The following is a 21,804-nucleotide window of genomic DNA, read 5'->3' on the forward strand; positions in this document are numbered from 1 at the left end:
GTCTAGGGCATATTAACATGATATGTCAGTGGAAGTAAAACAATATCCTTTATTATCCTTCCAAATTATTAAGCTGCAGGCTACATGATGCTGGAAAACTCATAATATCAAGAAGTGTTTTTACTTAACTTACTGTGATAATTGTATTGATGCTATGCTTTACAGTAAATAAACAAAACGCTACAAACCTCTATAATTTTGTATCATGGGAGCAGTAGAAATAAAAAATAACCTGGAGACAATAAAACCATTTTAAACGAAATGCAATATGATTATAACAGGCACCAAATGTGTTACTCAACCTAACGGCCAGTCTTTCCCAAGGTCCCAGGCAGGTAAGCAGCTGAGGTGAGTCGCCTAAAAGGGTTTGTTCTGTTTTTGTACCACTGCACAGTGTCAGCAGCGAACAAGCCACACACCTACAGTAAACCCTGAGGAGAATATATACTCGCATTGCCTAAATCAAGCTAAATGTTGTCACACAGTACTCAACAGAGACTGTTACGCAATTTAAGGTTGCAGTGTTTTCATTTATATAGCTGGCAGATAGTTAAGTAACATATAAAAGCAGGTGTAGGCGGGAGAAGACGAGAGCTGTTGTCATATGGGACTGTGGAGCAGCATATGGCTGTTTGCTGCAGGTAGTAAGTACAAGTGTAAACTTGATTCACATCTCTCACAAGTACAGCATCAGTAGAAAATATCACTCATTTTTGGCCAGCATTATTTCTATGACGATCACACTCAGGTCACCACTGTTTGTGGCCACAGCTCATCCCCCCCAACCCCAACCGCTTCTTTAAGTTGTATTTTGGTGTCGATGATTTAGCTTTAGTGTAATATTCATGCATGTGTTTATTACGGAGGAGGAGCTCTCCCAACAGAATACTTGTTGCTGCTCAGATTCAAACAGCAGAGCCTTTTAAGACCAACTATCTAATACCTATGAACGGTCAATTCCTGGACATAAGTGGTAGCTGTGGCCCTGACTGAGGCTGAAGAGAACGATAGGTGGTGTGTAGGGTTGTTGAAGTTATCTTAATAATCTGCAGTGTGGTGTAAATTTATTTTGTAGGTTTAAATCCTTTAGCAGATAATCTGTGTAATTGTGTGTGTATGTGATGTCGTTTGACCTTCAAAATGGTAGCTAATATCAGCAGATATGGACCATGTGGCTAAGAAAAGGTTAAATATATGTCAGCTATGACTCTCTGTAGCAGTTTTGCCAGCAGAACCTGTGTTTCACGCTCATGATTTCCGGAAGAACATAAGCAGATTTTTTTTTTTTTGACAGTAGAGCTACATAAACAAATTTCTTTTCCAGAATAAACTACTGCGCTGGTGAGTTCCCCATGCTGCACATTTAAATCCAGTGGATTGTCCTGAGTGATTCTTTATGTTGTATCACACTTTGCTCTTGAGTAGCAACAATACCAAAGTATTACTGTTGAAATCCTTGTCTGGGCTCGGTCTTGGGAGAGATCTTGGTTTTTGACTGTGGTTAATTTTGGACTTGATTTGGACTCATCTTAGCTGTTATTGCCTAATGTCCTGCTGGTTGCAGACATTCACTGGTGTGGCCCATGGTCATATTCACAGCATTTCACCGTCAGAACACACTACACACTAAACCATACAGAACAGTGTGCATTGCATCAGAGCATGCACTGAGAGGATCTTTATGAAATACAGTTCCTCTGTTGGTCATATCTTTGTCTCTTACATGGTAAAAGAGCATCTTATTGCTCACATCAGTCTATTGCAGTTGGTTTCTCAGATGCAGCCATAACTCTTAAATCCAGCTTCTTTCAAAATGGCTGATACTGTAACCCTCTTATACAACTCCTCATTGACATAGGCAAGAAAGAACTGTGGCCTGTTGTAAAGAAATTGAGCACAATTCTGTGGACTATATAACAGTGTGATATCAGCCTGTTAATCATGAAAACCACTATTGACTTCTGAAGTCTTTTTAATGCCATTGTCTTTTTGAGTTTGTTATTCAATACCCTCTGTCAAAAATACAGAGGATTGCTGTAACTAAATTAGACTGTTAACAGACAGTTATAGAGATTAGTTGAAATGACTGCCTTCTTTTATACCACTCACTTACTGCACATAAATCATATTATGGCAGCTGTACCATCATATCCTAATAGACATATCCTGGTAATTCACCAGAGGGCAGTCTTGCCACGCTAAAAACAACGGATGCGTCCTGTCAGACTAAACCCATTAATTAACAAAACCAGAGTCAGTCGTGACGAACCTAAGAATAGTTTTCAAGGTTTGCACACATAATGCTGAATATAAAACTATCAGGTGAAGGTATAGTGTAAAATGGCCTATGATTCACTGTTTATGACAATAAGATGTTGTAAGTGCAAATTATTTTTTACCTTCACATTTTGGGTAAATGTACATAAACTGTATAATATATACTGACACACTTCTGTATCAGTGACCAGGACAATTATGTATATAAGAAAGAATTGCAATCACACAGGAAGATATACATTTTTATTTAAATTCAAAAAATATAATGTTATATACAGTGCATATTGCTAGATAATATACAGCATGTGTTGTAGTCTTTTATGTGAGGAGGTTTGATTGACTTGCATTCATAAAGTCAACTTCTTCATCTCTGTCTGTCTTGTGGAGGCATTTATGGATCACTCTGCAGCAGTTTGTTGTGCTGCTGCAGTTTTCTGATGCTGTGAGAGATGCCTGAAGCAAGTGAGGGTGAAATCACAGAGCAGCTTGTTTTTTCACCAGCATTGCCGCTGCACTTCTAACACCTAGCACCCAAAATACAACCTCCTGAACACTGCGTAAAAAGGGTTCTGAGGAGCAGCCAGAAGGTTGTGTTTACTCTGTTCAGTGTGAAGACAGGGCAAGGGAAAACTCCAGGTTCCATTCATGGTTTCTACAGGTTTATCCAGTAAAATGAAACACACTGAGCTTGTTGTGTGAAGGCTGTAACAATAATCTGCTACATCAGCAAGACCCTGTGATGATATCCATTTTGTAATTAGAGGCAGCCACTCATGCTGCAAGTCCATTAATCGATGGTATTTGAATATATCAAACCAATAGAGCTGATTAAGTTGTGAATGTGAGACACAAGATAACTGCTCCATTCATCCATACAGTATAATAACAACGCCACACCTTACTAAAGCTAATGCAGTCTAATGCAACACTGCTGCAATAAATCCTATTCGTCAAGAAGGTTATATTGTTCAGTTTTTATTGAAATTGTTTTAGAGACGTGTTGATTCAGCTGTATGATAATTTTAGAGGATGTAGTTTTTGTGGTGCTGTTGAACTGCATTAATATATACAGAGACATGTTTCTGTTGTTTAGCTTAACCTGAGTGATATAATTGAGGTGGAAAAAAAAAAAATAGAAACCGTTGTCCGCATAATGCCATACCTGTCAAAAGTGCCTCAAACTGTAGCCTCCAAGATGGCCATAAAGTTGAATCAGCGCCTCTCTAAAACAGTTTTGACACAACCTAATAAGCTCCATGAAAGAGGATTATAGCAGGACTGCTGTATTAGACTGCATTATTTTTCACTAGGTGTACCTAATAAAGTTCCAACTCAGTGTATTTCAGGATGAGATTGATCTATTAAGAGGATCCTGCAGGTTTGAGACAAAAACATGACCTCGAGTTCATGCTGACAAAGGACTATTAACAAGATGGATAAGAGGATGACAGTTTGCAAGGAGGTTTTAAAGCTCCTGATTGCCATATTCAAATAAGACATCACATCAGCACACTGGCAAAGAGTCTTTTGTTGTATCACTCAAAAGTCCAATTAGAGTATCTCTCCTCTGCTGTAAACTCTCACAGGTTAGACTGATCTCTTTTGCAATAAATGTAAAAGACAAAAGACATTGTACTAATTATCTGATATCATACAGAGATGTGAAGTATGTCTATTGTAATCAGAAAGTGACTTAATACTTGTTTTAAATTAAATTCTTTGGCATTATTATTAATAGAAAACAGCGTTATGTTATTTTAGGGCACTAGAGGTAACCAGACCTTTGTTTCTTGTTAAGAATTCTGTTTAGACATGATGGTAAATGGGATTCAGGACAATGGACAATGGGGTTCACCTGTTTAAAATGAATCTCTTATTTTCGTTGTGTCTTTCTTTCCCAGGCCTTGCACATTAGAAGGATTTGTAAACACCAACCTTATCGAAAACAATTTCACAACAATACGTCTACCACTTTAGAAATCTCACAGTGAACGCCGGGGGGAAGCACTTAGAACGGTGTTCTAATGCACTTTTTCTACTATACACTACTTCCAGCTTTTTCAATTCACATCACAGGGCTATTTGCCTCTGTTTACTTACGAGTAATAAAAGGCGAGCCCTTAAGAGGCAGCAAAGAATCCCACTTCAGCTTGTTACAAGAGTCATTGAGGTTAGCAGAACATTCTTTCCCGGTTGGCCTTGGCGGCTCTTTGAGAGAAAGGCACATCAGGTATAATACAGTAAAACACCCACGCACTGCTGTGACTACTGCTAATCCATCCGCAAGGACAGTGTTTCTCTAACTTGTGTTTTGAGTATTTGACTTTTCAAAACAGCTGTTTGAATTCAGAGGAAAGGTCCCTCACACAGTCCACTATTTTTACAAAAATCTCTGAAAGGCTACCATCTATGGATGCCATTGTCTGTCCATAAGTTGGTCAGTCCAAAGTGAAATATCCCAACAACTATTGGATGGGATGCCATAAAATTGTAAACTGATATTTGTGTTCCTAAGGGCATGAATTCCACTTACTTTGGTGATCCCCTGACTTTTCCTCGAGAGACTTTTCCTCTAGAGCTGACATGAGGTTGACATTAGGGGTTTAAATGAAACATCTCCACAATCATTGAATGAATTGCCATGAAATGTGGTAGCCTATACAGAGTTACGTCCGCACTTTGTTGATCCTCTGACTTTTTATGTGGAGACATTGTCAGATTAATTTTTTAAATTTCTCCAATAATTTAGTTTGTGTTGAAAATACTTGGAAAATAATGACATTCTAAACAGCACATTTTCAAAAGCGTGCAAACATGATAAAAAGATAGTGATTGTGGTAAACATTATACCTGCTTAACACTAGCATATTTGTTGTGTCATTGTGCACATGTCTATGTACAGCATCACAGAGCTGCCAGTATAACTGTGCGCTGTTTGCTGTCCTTATTCTGCTTCCTACAGTGACTTGTGTATCTGCCCTGGTTGATGTAAAATAACTGTGCTGATATTTTTGCTCAAGAGGCAGTTCAGGTAAAACTAATGAGAAATATTGGTGACCTTAATGATCTGTTGGTTACACATGCTGAGACAGTAGGAGAGGTTTCTGCTGGTCTTACAACACCATGTGCAAAATAGTGCTGTGTGAAGATGTATGCTGGATACAGAAATACAGTTGGCAGTAAAACTACCTTAGCCTCATTATGTATCAGTGCTTTAGCTCATTAAAAACATTGACATATGGAGGATGATTTGGCTTTAATGGTGAGTGACCTTACAGTGATCACTCACCTCTTAAATTAGCAGCCATATCACCAAGTGAATGAATATTTGTCCTGCGCAGATAAGGTTTTTTCTATTTCTTGTCTACATTTCCTCGATGTGAAAGGAAGCTTGTTTTGCCTGATCAAAGAACAAGGAGAGACAAGTGAGATGCTGATTTCTTTCAGATCTTCCCCCTACCCTGTCTTCTTTGGCTGGTGGAAGCTGAGGGAATTGATTACACGGAGCAGGAGCACTTTGTCAGGCCTGAATGCATTTTTCACAATTTGCTGCCAGGAACAAAGGGACACTATTAAAGCTTTCGTAACAACCTCTAAAACTTTTGATTTCCCCCTCGGTTGAGCAGAAAGCATCAGGAAGACGGCGATTGAAAATTAATTGGCAGTGTGTCAGTGGCGTATTTACATTTTGTTCTTTTAAAGATGCAATTAATTACAAGAGATGAAGAAATCTGCAGAGAGATGAGATGCGTTGCGTTGGTTGCCCTCCTCCCTGCAGACAGTCTTCTGCTCTGAGTGAGTGTAGGCAGGCTTGCCAATTAACCACAGACTATAAAAGACCCAAAGCAATGTTTCAGCAGGTAAAAAAGGCCCACATTTAAATTGCCTGGCAGGAGATGTAACAGACAGTAGCATGTGGTTAACATACTCTTGTGCTTCAAGCTACACTGAGAAGATGTAACAAAAATGTTCTTTTTCAAGAGTTTTGTAACTCCAGGAAACTATTGCAAATTAGGTGCCAGGAAGCCATAAAAAGTAAGTGTCGAGCAAGACGTTAAGGGCTCCCGTTGCTTTTGTTTTTATTGCCAAATGAGCTTTGCTTCAATGTATATTAGGAATTAACCAGAAAAACGTATCTGTAGTCACCCTCACAGAAAGTCTCTGTGGTATTCATCATCATCAAGGGAGCAGTTACGTCGGCATCCCACAGTCAGCCTTGTCTAGACTATTTATATCACAGGAATTAACGAAACACTGTAGACATTCAGTAAAAAGAAATGAGGCAATGAAGCATTGTTGTCGGGCAAAATCTCCTTGTTGATACGTTTCCTTGAGAGGATGTTTTTTTTTTTGTTTTTTTTTTAATATTTTGATTAACTCTGGTGTCCTAAATTTAACATGCAAATCCTTTGGATAAATGTGGCTCCATTAAGTCTTTTTCCTTTGTGATCCCCCTAATAACCCACACACACATTCACCCAGTCTGTGGCCTCCCCAGACTTTCACAGAGAGCACACATGAATAGCAATACCATTGAGAGATCCATGTCAGAATAAAGCAGGGGTTAGGCTCTCTCTTTCCTTTTTAATGCTAAAACACAAAGTGAAGCTGTCAGAAATGCCCTGAGGGAAAAATAAGGAGTAGTTTTTGTTCTTGCCCGTCTCCCCCCAGCGACCACAAACACGGCGACAGAACCCAGGAGTTGCTGTGGAGCTTCTTTAAAAGCAACATATGCTTTTATACTGGAAATTCATTAGTCATAAGGGGAAAGAAAAGGAGGGAGGGGGGCAATTGAAGTTTAGCAATAACATCTCAAATACCCCACATTTCCACCCTGGCAGTAAGTACGGAAAAGTTTGAGAAGAAAGAGAAAGTTTGATGTAAGCACATAAAAAGGAATAATGCTAGACACCTCGGGAACTTGCTCGCTTCGTGCTTTCCTGTGAAGACCAAAGAGGGCCTTTTAAAGAGCTTGTATAATTGATTCCACCCAGAGGTAACCCAAGGCAATCACCTACCTCACCAAACGCGAACACTAAAGCCTTGTGTAAAGAGCGCCTGTTTTTGTGCCATGCTATTGCTTTCCAGTCCCTGCCATCTTTTTTATTGGAGCTTTCATCTGCGAGTGTGAATAACTACGAAGTGAGGCAAAGCTGAATAAACATTGTCTGAATAGGTGATTGATGGATCAATTTGAGTCCCTCGTTTCCCAGCGCTGGTGGCGGCATTCACATTGATTATGTTACCTGTGGTCGCTCGCCAAAATACAGTCCTTGAAACGACTGTCTGTTGGAAAATGTCCAGAGCTGCCTCAGCCAAACAGATGGCTCCCAATGCTGCAGTCATATCCATATTAATGGCGTGATTACAATGCATTACAATCGAGAGATCTTGTCATTAACGTTGTGATTTAAAAAGCAATTATGGAGTTTGATTATCCCCTGATGCAGCTATAAGGTGTGTGTTGCTTTGCCGGTGGGCCCTTGGAGATGGCAGATTGATTCTTCAGCTGAGGACTGTGTTTAGCCAATCTGACTGACAACTAATGAGCTGAAATAGCTTCTGCATAACAATGGAAGAGAGCGGGGTCAAAGGGTGACAGTGGAGAATATGAAGATGGTCGTAAGTGCATTACTGTTAGTGAGAATGGATGTGCAGGTGTTTGTGTGCATGTGCTGGGCAAGTTTCAATTTAGCTGCAGTAATTTTCGAGGAATTTTCACCTTAAAGCACTTTAGTGTCACAGCTGCATCTGTTGGTGGGTTGATGAGGGTGGACCTTGCATTTGTAGGCGGATTGTTTTTTGCTTTCTTTGTCCCCAGAGGAAAACACACAAGGCATCACTTTCACAGTGAAATGCTCATCTGTGTTCTGGAAAATACAGAAAATTATTTTTCTGTACTTTAATAAAATGAAGTTTAGGTATACTATTAAAATTCAGGTAAACATGGCAGATTGAGGGAAAGTATAGATTAAAAAAATCACAGTACTTCAATATATTTAAAAAAAATCGTAGAAGAATTTAGATAATTATAAAAAGCAATGACATCCAAAAACAAATTCAGCCCTTAGAGAATACTTGTAAATCTATCCCTTGCACAAGGTAATCTCACCAGATGAATAAGGGCAAAAGGGAGAAAAATGAGCGCAAGTGGAGTTAAGTGAATGTAAGACATTGTGTTGCTCTTTTAAAGTAAGTGCTAGTTTAAGACCTTGTAAAGGGCAATACCGTCTTCCCTGATGAAGAGAAACAGACGGGTAGCAGTGTAAAAATTTGATCCCATCTTCTACCTCCGCTCTGTTATTACCTCAGGTGTGAAATCCTTCCCCGCTCACGCTGGAGAACCAAGCGGGCGTGCTCAGCTGTGAAATTGCATCTTTTCTGCTCCCACTGCCCCCTCCCACCAGCTTCCTTCCCCATCCTCCAAAAGATGGCAAAACACACACAAAAAAAAAAAAAAAATGTGGTGCTTCCTGCTGTGAGGTGAAGCTGTTCTGCTCCACAGCTGAATAATCAGGTGCCTTCTTCTACGTAGCTCTCTTGCAACTAATAATGAAGGGCTCAGGAACCCCAGAAACACCTTGAGATGGCGGCAGCACAATGACTGCACTCTGCTGTCACGAGCCGAGACGGCTGACTTCTCATATTACCGGCTGACTGGGCTAATGTCGTCATGTAAGAGTCCTCAGAGGAGATGAATTCCAAACAGAGCTGCAGAGCTCCATCTAGGGACATTTGAATTGAGATGTAATGAAAGCACAGCAAAAAGGTGCTATCTGTTAACATTACAAAGTATGTTGAGCACATTCTTAAGTGCAATGTGCAGTGTTGAGCTGGTGCAGCGAGGCGGCTTGGGGCCTCCTTGCCTAATCCTATATAGGTCCTCTGTGGTTTCTCCCATGTCTTGACAGTGATGCCCTATTTTCTCTTCCCCTGTGAGAACAGATTGCTCCTCCACACCTCTCAACACTGCCTGGGGAGCAAGAGAGCAGCAGTTTGCTTAGAGCTTTATGGTTCATACAGTGCTGGCCTGAAGAATGACATATGACAGGGCAGGAATACATAACCCAGAGGGCTCCTCCACACATGCCACAGACTTCGTTAGCTTTTACTCATTGATTTTAATATAATAGTTTTAAATCACATTTGCACTAATTGCATCAGTGATTGTAGATTTGTCACATGATCAGGCTAAAGTTGTAAGATTTCAGTCCTGGTTGATTTGGCGACACCTGCATTTATAACAGCAGGTGTGGTTTAAGACTCCGGAGGCCTGTACTAAGAAGCAGGATTTGAGGTAACTTTCAGGGTTTTCAGGGTTACGACAGTGATCCACTTCTTACTGGCCACCACCATGGTAACTTTGGCTGAACTCCTAACCTATTCCGGAGCTGTGATCTTAACTTCACAGGATCAGATCAACAGCTTGTCAACAACCCAACTACTGACCAATCAGATCACAGGAAACTGAACCAGGGTCACCATTCCTACAGGATCCTGACAGGAACAAAAGAGTTTACCATAAAGTAAATATAATAAAGAGCAATGCATATTTTAGTTGAATTGTTTCACTGGTTTTTAAACTGAGCTTTTAACAGAGAGGATAGTTTATCACATAAAATAACTACATAATAAATCCAATATAGCTCCATTTTAATTGAAGATTAAGATTTTTAAATTTTTATAATCCCAACAGTATTCTTGACGGTGCTGATGCTTTTACTCTCCTCTTCATTACTGCAGCTCAAAATAACATAGAGACTGTGATGATAACTGGAAAAAAACTAAATCCTCTGATGAAAAAAATGATCCACACACTGTTAAATATTTCCCATGATTATAAATGAATATTTCAGACAGATTGACCTCATCAGACAGCAACTACTTTTTATCTCTTCTGACATTTTTCTGTATGTTCATAATTGTCTGTACATCATCAGACAAAAGAGCAATAATACTCACTCAAATACTAAGAAACTCAATAATAATCCCTGTACTCATTTACAGTATATCCTTAGTCTGATTTAATTAATTTTAGTTTATTTCTAGTGTTTCTTTTCTTTTAGGGTTAGTTTACATTACACCTTGTTAAATATCACTTTTGGATGTCACAAACCAAGTTTCCCTGTAGCTATCACCATTTCTTCTCATATCATTTAAAGTGCAACTGCGCCTCTTTCAATGCACTATTAGCTGGATAGGAAAACCCAGGATTAACTGTGCCAGTTGATAAATAGCTTCATAGCGCAGGTTATCCAGGACGGCCAATTTTAGGCTCAGTCAAGCCAGATAAGGAAAATATATCCTGGGTATGTTGAAGTTGCTTCATGGTACAGGCCTCTGGTCTTCTGTTGTATCTGTTTTCAGTGCAGATTTCCACACAGTACCAGGGCACAGTAAATATGGTTATATACTGTGTGATTTTTGGGTTGTCTCAGACAAAAGATGACCAACACGAAAGAAACATCTTGACAAATTTCTTGACAGAATTCTGACAAACAATTGGACAATTACGTTTAATCATGCTTTTTCCATATACATAAATACCATTGTTTCAAGGGCTCAATTCATGCATAGCTTCACTGTTTACCACTATAGTGGTGCAGATAGATGATGATTGTACAGTGTGATTGTACAGTATATAAATAGACCTTGATGTAGTACCTCAGTTTATTTGACCCATGTCACAGTGTGAACCACAAAAAACAACAAGATTGCTGAAATCTCCCAGCCTGCAGACGCCCTTAGAGGATTTGGCTACCTTGCTGAGAGGTTGGAGACCTGTAGCCTGCAGCTCTTACACTGTGTCCACACAGAAGGTGTAGTGTGAGCAGTACCTTAGCAGAGCAGCAGCTCCGGTGCTCCATGTGTGTCTACACAGGACGTATTCAGGCACGTTACTGAGTGTAGGTCGCCCGTGTTTCCGAATCAACCAGAACTCTATACACAATCACTGCCATGTGCATGAACGTAGGAAAAAGACTTGAGCATAATAACACACTTCAGGCTGCGTTGACAAGTGCCTAGAATGAGTAAAACGTTAGCCTTTACATGGCCTGTGTGCACAGCTGGATTGGCTGGGTAGACACATCGTGTAACAGCTCACTGCGGATGTTCTTGACTGTTCTACTGTTCTTTGCAGGTTTTTAAAACTGAGCCACTGTCAAAAAAATGTAGAAAATTACCATGCCTTTTTATTGTAGACACATTTTTGATGAATGATCATTGTCAGGGACAAAAAATGTTTCCTGCGACTGCTTCACAATAAATGCCACCCAGATTTTCCACGGTTTATTGTTTTTAATGTGAGCTAGCAGGAGAGAAGTGTTTGGTTTCCTTTATCAGTAACACAGCCTTTACATAGCTGTAGGACAGTAAATAGTAAACACTGAGTCTGATATCAATGACATAAACTTCATTGTACCCTGTGAATCCCTTCTGCGTGTAAAGGAAATCTGAACCCTGTGCAGAATTTGGCAGATCCTGTCACTGACAATGAAGATTACTCTAGAGAGGTAATTACAGAACGTCAAATACATTGAATGATTTTCAAAGTGAGAGCATACCCCACTGGTGTGTTTCTCTCATTTGTGATTTACTCCCTGTGTAGCACAAATACTGCATGCAATACATCCCTATGAAAACACTTCTGCGGCTCTGTCCTGGAAGTGAAAAAAAATATTCTAGCATTTAAAAAATATGGTAATAGCACCAGAGGGGGCATTTTCTCATTAGCGATAGGTAGGGTATTGCAGGCTGCACAACCATGCAGAAAAATGCACCCTTGCCAGTAACTATATCTCTGGAAGCCTTTCAACAGGCAATATGAGCTCCATACCCTTTATAACAGAATAGTGTTTCTCTTCCTGCAGCTCTCAGTGGACTGAGGCTGACAGTTGGAACGCCTGCAGAATAATTTAACGGGGCTGTGGGGAGACCCAGAAAGAAGACAAAGCCCTCCAATATGATCTCTGAGGACCCTGCAGCAATCCACTGTTCTCCTCCCGCCATTGCCATTACTGACACTATTGATTATGGCCCTGGAGTGATGATAGCATTCGGCTCTCCCCCTCCAGCGGAAGCCACAATCACACCGCCATGTTGCCCAAATGATAGACTGTCTCGGAAATGAAAGAGGAGGCGAGGGCTAGAGAAAGAGAGATAAGGGTGATTGAGAGAGATAGGAAAGGGAGGCAGTGGGAACGGAGGCTGCTGAGTGGGGGCATTAATATGGCTCGGTTAGTTTTTCGTAGCAGCTGAGGAATGTAATGTTCCTGTCGGCTGTATTAAAACACGGGGCCACAGTGTCAGAGTTGTGTCGGAGGCAGCAGGGCCTCAGTGGAAACATGAAAGTGGTGTAATTGCCTCTTTGCCTGTTTGAATTGTTAACAAGGGAGCCTGACATTTTCAAATGGTCCTGATTGTGGAGAGCTCAGGACACCCAGGCAGCCGAGGCTCTAGTGTTATCGGTTGCTTTTAAATGAGACGAGGGGCAGTCTGCTTGTGCGTAGAGAGCGGGTAAAGAAAATCAACTGGAATATCATCTGGAATGTCAACATAAACAGGAGTGGGAAGTTTTCATCTCTGCTAGGACACACACACTGCACATCACACGCCAGGTGGCTTCTTGATTTAATTAGCACACTGGAGCTCCAATTAGCTGCAATAGTGAATCAGATGGTGCTTTTCATCATGGCACTGAGCTGATGGGCCCAGTAGGACTGTATTCTCTGCCTCCTCCAGGGAAGACAGTGGATCACAATCTGCCCTGAGTGGAGGATTATACAGAGATTATAAGTAGACTTTACTACTTCAAGCCACTTCTGTATCTGTGTCTTTGTCCTGCAGCAGAGAGACTCAGCCCCAGTCAGGAGTTTGTAACAAAGTTAATCACCTTTGGTTGGTTGGTGTTGCTGAGAATTGAAGGATTTGGCTATTTTTCCATGACACAATTTTATAACAATCCTGATGCATGTTTAATGACATCAGTCTTTTTTTTCCTCTGCTGTGTATCATGGCCTCAGATGTGGAGATGCTGACCTGCATCACAACCACTTCACAAACTGTCCCAACAAAGCCAGCAGGAACACATCATCAGCAAAGATGAGAGATAATCCTGTGTCTACTAAAATGAATGTTCACCATTCCTTGGTTGCTCCTTAAGATGCTGCCACTGAAACTCAGACTAAGAGCCTTCAAGGCTTCCTCTGTGATTACAATTTTTAACTTTACTGTATCAGCCATGCGTCATTCCCTCAACCAAGGTCTGCACGATTCACTGACGGATCAGATCGTCTGTGAGAGAACCCTCATCTACACTTGTGAACATTGGGAAATGCATCTTAAATGACATTGTCTGTGAAGAAACATTAGACTGAAGGGCCTTGCTGAAGAGCATATTGCAGATGTTTGATGTAGTTTTTCCCTGTTGGTCTGGATTTAAACCACAACTTATCTGAACTGAATACAGCTGTAGGAAAGATGGGACAATCTGAGATAGATCTAAGACTGGAGTCCACACTGTGTAAGACTGGACTGTCAGTCCAGATGAGGTTTGTGTGACAGCTCAGTGTGTGGTCGAGTAGCTTTGGAGACATACTGACAGTATGACACACACACCCAACCACACAAACATACTTTTGTCTTTGTGTGGGCCCTCATTGATAAAATGCATTCCCTAGCCCATTTCAACTAAAACCTAAAACCAAGTCTTCACCCTCATACATCCCTTAGAAGTTGCGAAGACCAGCCAAAAAGTTGTCTAAAACTCAAACTGGTCCTCACAAAGATACAAGTACAAGCACACATACACACACACAGGGAACTGTCTCTCAGTTAAATCAGTGATAGCAAGGTTTCCACACCTGATTGAGCTGCCAGCACCCTGAGAGCTTGTGCACGTGTGTGAGTGTCTCTAATTGAATTCGGAGACCTTGGCGCAATGAGACAGTGTTCACGGTCTCTGTAACCCAGCTCTGTGTTTATCGTTATGAGTCAGGCCAGCATGTAATTGCTGTTTTGACACAGATGTCATGGCATCGACTTTGTCAGGTTCCCATCCTCCACACTCATTTGGTATTTTCATATCTCAACGCCTGCAGTTATCATGAGGAATAATGATATGTGTTGAGAAACACACGAACATGACTAATGTGACCTTACAAAAGTCATACTGGTCTGAAATGCTGTGACAGCAGCACATTGAACACATTATATTATCATGTAGCTGTATAGCAATGATGTGTAAGTCAGGCAAGAGGTCGCAGTGACTTGTAAATGTCTGTATCTAATTTGTGCATGTTCATAAACAACCTACAATATCCTGCATTAATACAAATAGAGCTTCATGAAAATCAATAGGGCTCATCATTTTTGGACCTGAAATATCTACAGTAGATTTCATGGAAAGCTGGCAGTTATTTTTAAAGAATCATCTTTGATACCAGTTTTCTTGGCAACATGGCCAGTAGCCAGCAGTGGATGTAGCTTCACCACATGATGTCAGTTGGAGTGACCAGCCCTGAAGAATTCCTGAGCCAAGTACACTGGGAAAAAGTGGAAACGTGTTTCATTTGCTTTAGAAAAAGACCCAATTTGAATCTCAATAACTTTGACACAATTAAATTTCTGCATATAAAGTGCACACATGAACAAGTGCATGTGCTATCCACCTTCTCATCCACAGCTGCAGAGCTAGTTAGGCCCATCAAAGGACCAGATGAAAGGCTGACCCAGAAAGCTTGATTCAGCTCTCCAATCCAAACACTGACATATGCTCCTGTGGCTCCTGGCTGCAGCCACAGAGAAGGCCAAGCAGATGGAGGATGGCCTGAAAAGGTAGGCTCACCAGTGGTGTGTGTGTGTGTGTGTGTGTGTGTGTGTGTGTGTGTGTGTGTGCATGCATGCGTGTGCGTGCGTGTGATGGTGGGCGGGAAGCGCAGTCAGGGCTTGATCCTGAGAACTTCAGTGTGACTTAAACCTCTCTCTGTTTTATATGTGCATTTTCATTCACACCTGTCACACTGAGCTGGCTCAACTGCTGTGGGTTTCCAGATGTTGTGCTTTGCATGTGTGCGACACTTTAATGAGGACCGCTACACGTCAGAGTGGAGTGAAGAAATGTGGTTATGTTCTGCTACCAGTCACAAATAAATTAGAAACTTGGCCAAAAGCAGAGGATATATAAATAAATTAACTATGCGAGAGTTTTTTTTTTTTTTCCTACAATTCTGATGAGAAAAGTGTTTGAATCCTGTTTTTAATGGGCACCAGTAGAGTTTGATCAAGGACTTCTTTTAGCTAAATGTCTGACACCAATCATTTGGTGTCAGTCCTCATCCAATATAAATGACAAAACAAGTGATTAGTCATTGCCTCATTAAATGACCCACATGAGCATTTCTGATCTAGCACCTCTACTACTGGAATTACATTTGTGAGGGTCATTGGCTAGTTGTTGTTAGCTGAGGACGCTGTGGACAGAGGTGTATGTTCTGCTGTTTGGTTCCTGTGGTGAGCTCAGCCACATTCTGTCAGTGATGGCAACATGCTAATTTGTTTTAACATGTTGGTAGCTGGGTATTGTTAGCTTTTGTTAGGTGGTGTTACAGAAGGAAGCTAAAAACATTTCAGTTTTTCTTTGGTAAGACATATGCAGAGACATTCATGCATGGAGTAGTTTCTGATACCACTGCGGCTCCTAATTAGAGGCTATTTGTAAGGCTAGAAGACTTAATTAAACAACGATTGTGGCTGGACAACTGAGCAAGCCCTGGGATTAAAATAAAACTGATTATCAAGTCAGTGGGGCCAGCCAGTGTAGTTTAACCTCGCCAGATACAATGTAGATGTAAGACCTGGTCCCCGCAGGGGTTAAGGTAGGACACAAAGCCAGCTTAAAGGTGGATGAGGTCAGTGCTAGAGAATAATGATAGGTCAAAACATAATTTTACATCAAGGACAGACTGAAACAGTAATTGAGGCCAAGAATTTTACTTCCTCTCAGGCCACCCTGCTCACGCAAGCCACCAGATCGCTTTATAGGCTAACCTTGTTTGTTATTTTCAGGTAAGGAAATGAAATCGAACATTCTGTTATTGATGCTATTATCTAAGGCAAACTCGGTATTTAAAGATAGGGCTGGCATTAGCGGCACCACAGCAGCAACATTCAGTGTGGACACACAGATGTGTATGAGCCGCAGCTTCAGCGAGTTAGCCATCATGTACATAAGAGGTAAGCAGTGTGGCAACTGAGGTCAACTCATTCCTGCTTGCTCTGTTATTGCTGGTGAAGCACACGGTGGAGGCCAAAGCTGCCCAGGCCACCAGGAAATGTCCTGGTGCTCCAGTTGGGCTGACCGCCACTATTTTACAAGCATACTGGGCCTCATTTAATTTAATTTCATTTATATCACAGAAATCATAATAGAATACAACTAAGAGCTTACAAACATGATTATAGCAATGGGTGAAAATGTAACACCTTAATTATCACATCAATCCAAACATTAATTCAATAGGCAAGATATACAATCAGCAATAAATGGCAAATAAAAATAATAGCACAGTAGAGCAACCAGTTCTGAAGATCCCAGCCTTTCAGGGTATACAAGCTGAATCATATTTTAGTAACAACTGCTGCTTTAAGCAGACAGATTGTGACATTTTATCAAGCTCTTTCCACACCTATGGACCTCTGCAAATGACACTATAACTTGTACATTTAAGTTTACGTTTCTTAACCTAAGATTTTTTCTAGTCTTGTATGAGTGCAAGGGAAGGTAAATTTGAAGTCAGTGATTTAGCTTAAATACAACATTATACACATTACAAGCATTGTGAAAGATATTACTTTGAGTCAGCTTCAAAAAGCTGTAACATTGGAAGAGAGGGTCAGTTGGAGCCTCCAAAGGCTTGCTCACCCAACTTTAGGCACATCTCACCATGTATGCTGTTGTTCAGCTGTAATAAAAACGGTCGATGTGATTGTTTTCTGATCTTCTACATTTATTATTAACTTTGTTTAGATTTAGCCAACTCATACTATATGGTTAAGGTTCACAAATGATTGTAGACATAGTTAAAAGGAGTAGTCTCTAGCAGTCTCTAGTTTTGTGGCGCTTTTTAAAATTTCATTTCATTTTCATTTATTTGTCAGTGAGGACAACACACATTAATCACCGCTAGCTTGTTTTCTACTGCAGTTCTTTTGGGGAGATTTTTTGAATCCGTTGTAGTGTGATGGTTAAAAATTACAGACAGAAGACTTGATACTTTTTCTAGTTCTGCCTCTGCTGCAGTCATAGTTCATACTGTCATAGATAAATGGAAACATACTTTAGGTCTTTCTAAGCATTTGAACCAACAACCAGTGTTGGTGAGGATGGTCTCAAATTCACACAGGCCTGACTTATAAGTGAAAAGAGGTTGACTTTTTATGAAAACTTTCCCAAACCTGCATGAATCTAAAATTTTAATGACCGAATGAGTCAGTCAGGTTGTAAAAAGTGATGTGATTTCTTGGATAATACACATTAATATGATTGATGGTTGATCAGTGCCATTAAATGTCAATCTGACAGGAGATGGTGGGAGGAAATGGAAGATGTGAGGAGATTGGATGGAGTGAAAAATGGGCCTTTATGAGCAATACTGTTATCATGTAAAGTAGCAGACTGACAAAGATGGATTTCCCATAGTTCCCTGCTGTCCAATATATCACCAGGGGCCAGATTTGTCCTTCACTGTAAACCCTAGGTACAGTCCACCTCAAAGAGTTGCTAGAAAACAGTTCAAGAATGTCACTCAGCTCACATTGTATGCCGTGAAAACTATCCATTCAGTTAACTGAAGTAGTTGAACTACTTTTCTTGATTTATTGATGTTGAATCTTAAACTTAAACAGGACATCTGTTTTCCATTTAATTTTACGCCTCCCAAAAGTCCATATTGAGACAGATTTTTTTTCCCTTAAAAACACGAATAAATAATATTTTTATAAAATATTGTTTTTCTTTTTTGTGGTGGGGACCACAGTGTGCTTTTGTTCTGTTTATTACCTACTTGTTGGCTTTCTCAGCTTCTTGGAATCTACTTTTGGAGAGTTAAACATCATTTCTGTGGTTAGTTTTTTCTTTTCTGTTCTGTTCAACTCTGTGGTTTTGTTGCAAAGCGTTATGGTTTCATGAGCAAGTTTTTTTTTCTCCTGAAATTTCAGTTTTTATCAAAAAAGGCATTTGAGGTCATTATTGCCAACTTATCCTGATTTGATTTACGGAACTGTCTTCCTGAGAGTTGCAGGCACCCTGTGAGTTTTTCTTCAATCTTAACATACCCGGTAACATCTTAATGAATGTAATCCCATTAAAAGCAGACACAGCAGCTACTGGCTTCCATCCATCTGAAACTGACTGTGTTCCAGGCATAGAAAGATTAAGGATGCTAGATTACGACAGCTGAACACACTGAGGCAAAAACTTCTCAGACGAACAGACAAGGCTGGGATAATCACATCTGTGGCTACTCCCATTTACATAGCTATCCATCTTTGATAGCAGAACTGCAGCTTTGTTTTGACCGAAGGAGTGGAAAAGCTTCTCTATCAAAAACAACTGTTGCTCTCTAAACACAACCAATTAGGATGACGGATGACTTGCGCCTCGGCAAGCATCCCACGAGAGAGATGAGCATACAACTTGAATAACAACACAAACAAAGAAAACAAAGAACAACATCAGAGAGCAAAGTGGAATATTTTTCATCCTGGGAATTTAGGCGCTTTGATTCCCTCCCCTTGGTCGATTGTTCTTCATCACGCCTGACACTCTGTTCTATTTGAGGAGATTTGTAGTGCAGGTTTTGATGCATAATGGATGGGGGCTGACTGGGAGCAGTGCCGTGTGGGAAGATGGAGGAGACCTGGGGAGGGTGTGCCACTGTTGCTGATTGCTTCTTATTGAGCCCAGGCGCCCTTGGGATTGTCATTATGAAGCACTCAGCATGCAGGAGCACTGTACTGTGTCATGCCTCATGCTATGACCTACATGCATTACATATAGTATATCAACACTTCCTGTGTCCACAAAAGTGCCCCTTCCCTTGATTTACAGTTCACTAACACACCATTATCGCCTTTAGTACCACACTCTGTGTGGGACAGTGCAAGTCTCCTTGAAGAAATAAATCAAGTTGTAAACAATGTTAAGACGAGCTCCAGGAAACCAACCCTGGTCCTGCTAAGAGCACTCTTCCAATATGTTAAGAAAACTCATTACTGAGAATTACTGTTGAGGAACCCTGTTTAATGAGCACTCTTTACCCTGAGGACAGAGTGACGGAGAAATCCTTATTGTTTTAGTGTCTCTATTTATAAATTAATATTTCAGAGGTCACATGTTGCCTCGAGGTTATGCAGGATTAAAGACGTCACTGGCTTTGCAATTACTCATCAACATTAATTTTATTGTAAATTGATATAGTGATGTGTACATCCAGCCAGGATGCATGTTAAAATGTAACACTTGAATAAGGTTTGAACTCGCAGTGTTGCTTTGCTTTCCCTCCAGTGTTTCCTTTCTCATTTTTTTTATCTTGCTCCTGTCCACCTCCATTTTCCTACGGTTGCAGTATCTTTGTCAGAGCACAAATATGTGGCTCTGCTAAAAAAAAGGGAGTTATGTTCAGTGATGACAAGAATTGATTTCCAATTTCCTGCACAATGACTGCGTCATTTCCAGAGACTCAGGCAATCTGGCCTACATTACTGAGGCTGCAGGGAGCTGTAGATCAGGGTGACAGCTGTCTTCACCTGAGGCCCAGCTCTCTGAGATCAGAGAGTGAGAGGGAGACAGGGAGAAATTTACTCTGTCTTTTCACTCAGGCTGCCTGTATCAGAAATTGGTTATGTCCTTAAGAGAATTCAAGATCTGCACATTTTTCATCAACAGAAACAAAAGTGCTTTTGTGTTTTTATTGGGGTGTGTAATGTCTATCTGCAACTGAGTGATGATGTTTGGTTTTAGGTTTTACATAATGTTTTATTTGATCTTTTTAAAGACATTGTTATGATTCTGATGGTCTTAATTTAAATTTGACATTTATTTGTATGTCTGACAACCAGCCAGTGGTTGAGGGGAAAGTCTGCCAGGGTCTACTGCTCTAATAAACACTCCCTGACATGTAAAAGCAGTCAGTCCAGCTGCTAACATTGTTTGGGGACATCTTACTGGGAAACTCTATGGAGTATGGATTTGATAATGCTTCAGCTGGCCTCATCCTCCTTCCCAGAGAGGAGAATTTTTCACTTTTATGGACCATAAAGGTACACTGTGTAGTATCCAGCTGACATCTCCAAGATATCAAAGAATAATGGAAAACGATTTAAATTTCACATTGGATCAAATGCACTGCTGAATTCCATTTCATTATCAATTGTCTATCTATCTATCTCGATCCAAAGGCTGTGAGAACAGCATCAGAAAAGATTTAGATTATTCAACACATCACTGAAATTCTCATAAAAAGTACAATATGATTTCTTTGTCAGGATATAATATAGCAAAGTCCTAATCAATAGGTCACCTTATAAGTAAATCTTAAACACTGACTACATGAGGTTAAAAACCATTCATATCTGTGTTTTTGGAACTTTGACTTTATCTGTACCTCAAGGTCCAGACTACATTTTCCACTTTCTCAGTTGATCACACCAGCATGTGATTTACTCTCATCTAACCACTGAGAAGTGGGGAGGGGCTCAGGGTTTCAGGTGGTCCCTGCAGGTTTTGTGTTTCTTACTGTTGTTGTGCAACGTCAAAGTTTCAAGATGAAACTAGGTTGGCTCTGTAACAAGTTGCCTGCAGTGGATGGGCCACACTGACTACAAAACACATACAGTATAGGATTTCCCTTGTGCCGCAACTACGAGTACTACATTAGCCATTGTCGTTGAAAGAAGTACTTTTTCTTCTTTATTGGCTCAGTCGGTCTCAATAGTCACCTTATCAGTGTATCTTAGACACTGGATATGGGACAGTTGTGGTCGTAGTGTGGAACCCTGTAGCTGTAGCAGTAAGCTCATATCTAAAGCTCAGCCCCACTGGGCCCCTGGGTTTTTATAGAAGTTTTATTACAGAGGTTCTTGTGCTGTATTGATTTACTTTCTTTATCAAAACTATCATCCCCTACAGAAAGAAAAATCACTTCTTCACCATTTCACAGATTTAGATAAACTAAAATTAGGGTTTTTAGCACATTGATTCAGGACTGACAGTTGACTTGCCCTTGTTGCAGAGCCATTGTTGCAATGCTTTTCACTGTTCTTCACACTTGTTTATACAGTTTAAATATAAAAAGGTTGAAACATTGAACCAGGATGTTGTGTTTTTCGGTTGAACCGTGTGTCACGAGTGCTTCAAAAGAGAATAGTTGTTTTTAGAGGTTGTGGTTGGTAATGTGTTAAATCAGCGTGTTTCTGAGAGCGCTTCATGGTGAGTAGCAACAAAGTGATGGGCAGGTCCAATGGCTA

At 40.5% G+C, this 21,804-nt stretch overlaps 1 long non-coding RNA gene across 1 annotated transcript in view; it reads left to right on the top strand.

Annotated features, from left to right (window-relative positions):
- LOC139607405 (uncharacterized) overlaps positions 1–21,804 on the top strand; it is a 156,041-nt gene that overhangs the window by 853 nt on the left and 133,384 nt on the right. The window contains exon 2 of the long non-coding RNA XR_011684847.1: positions 14,963–15,114. This is a non-coding gene — a long non-coding RNA (uncharacterized lncRNA). The remainder of the gene's footprint in view (positions 1–14,962; positions 15,115–21,804) is intronic.

Source organism: Trachinotus anak, unplaced genomic scaffold (assembly GCF_046630095.1).
Source record: "Trachinotus anak isolate AG129_WGS33_773 ecotype Australia unplaced genomic scaffold, CSIRO_AGI_Tana_v1 ptg000024l, whole genome shotgun sequence".
NCBI lineage: Eukaryota > Metazoa > Chordata > Actinopteri > Carangiformes > Carangidae > Trachinotus > Trachinotus anak.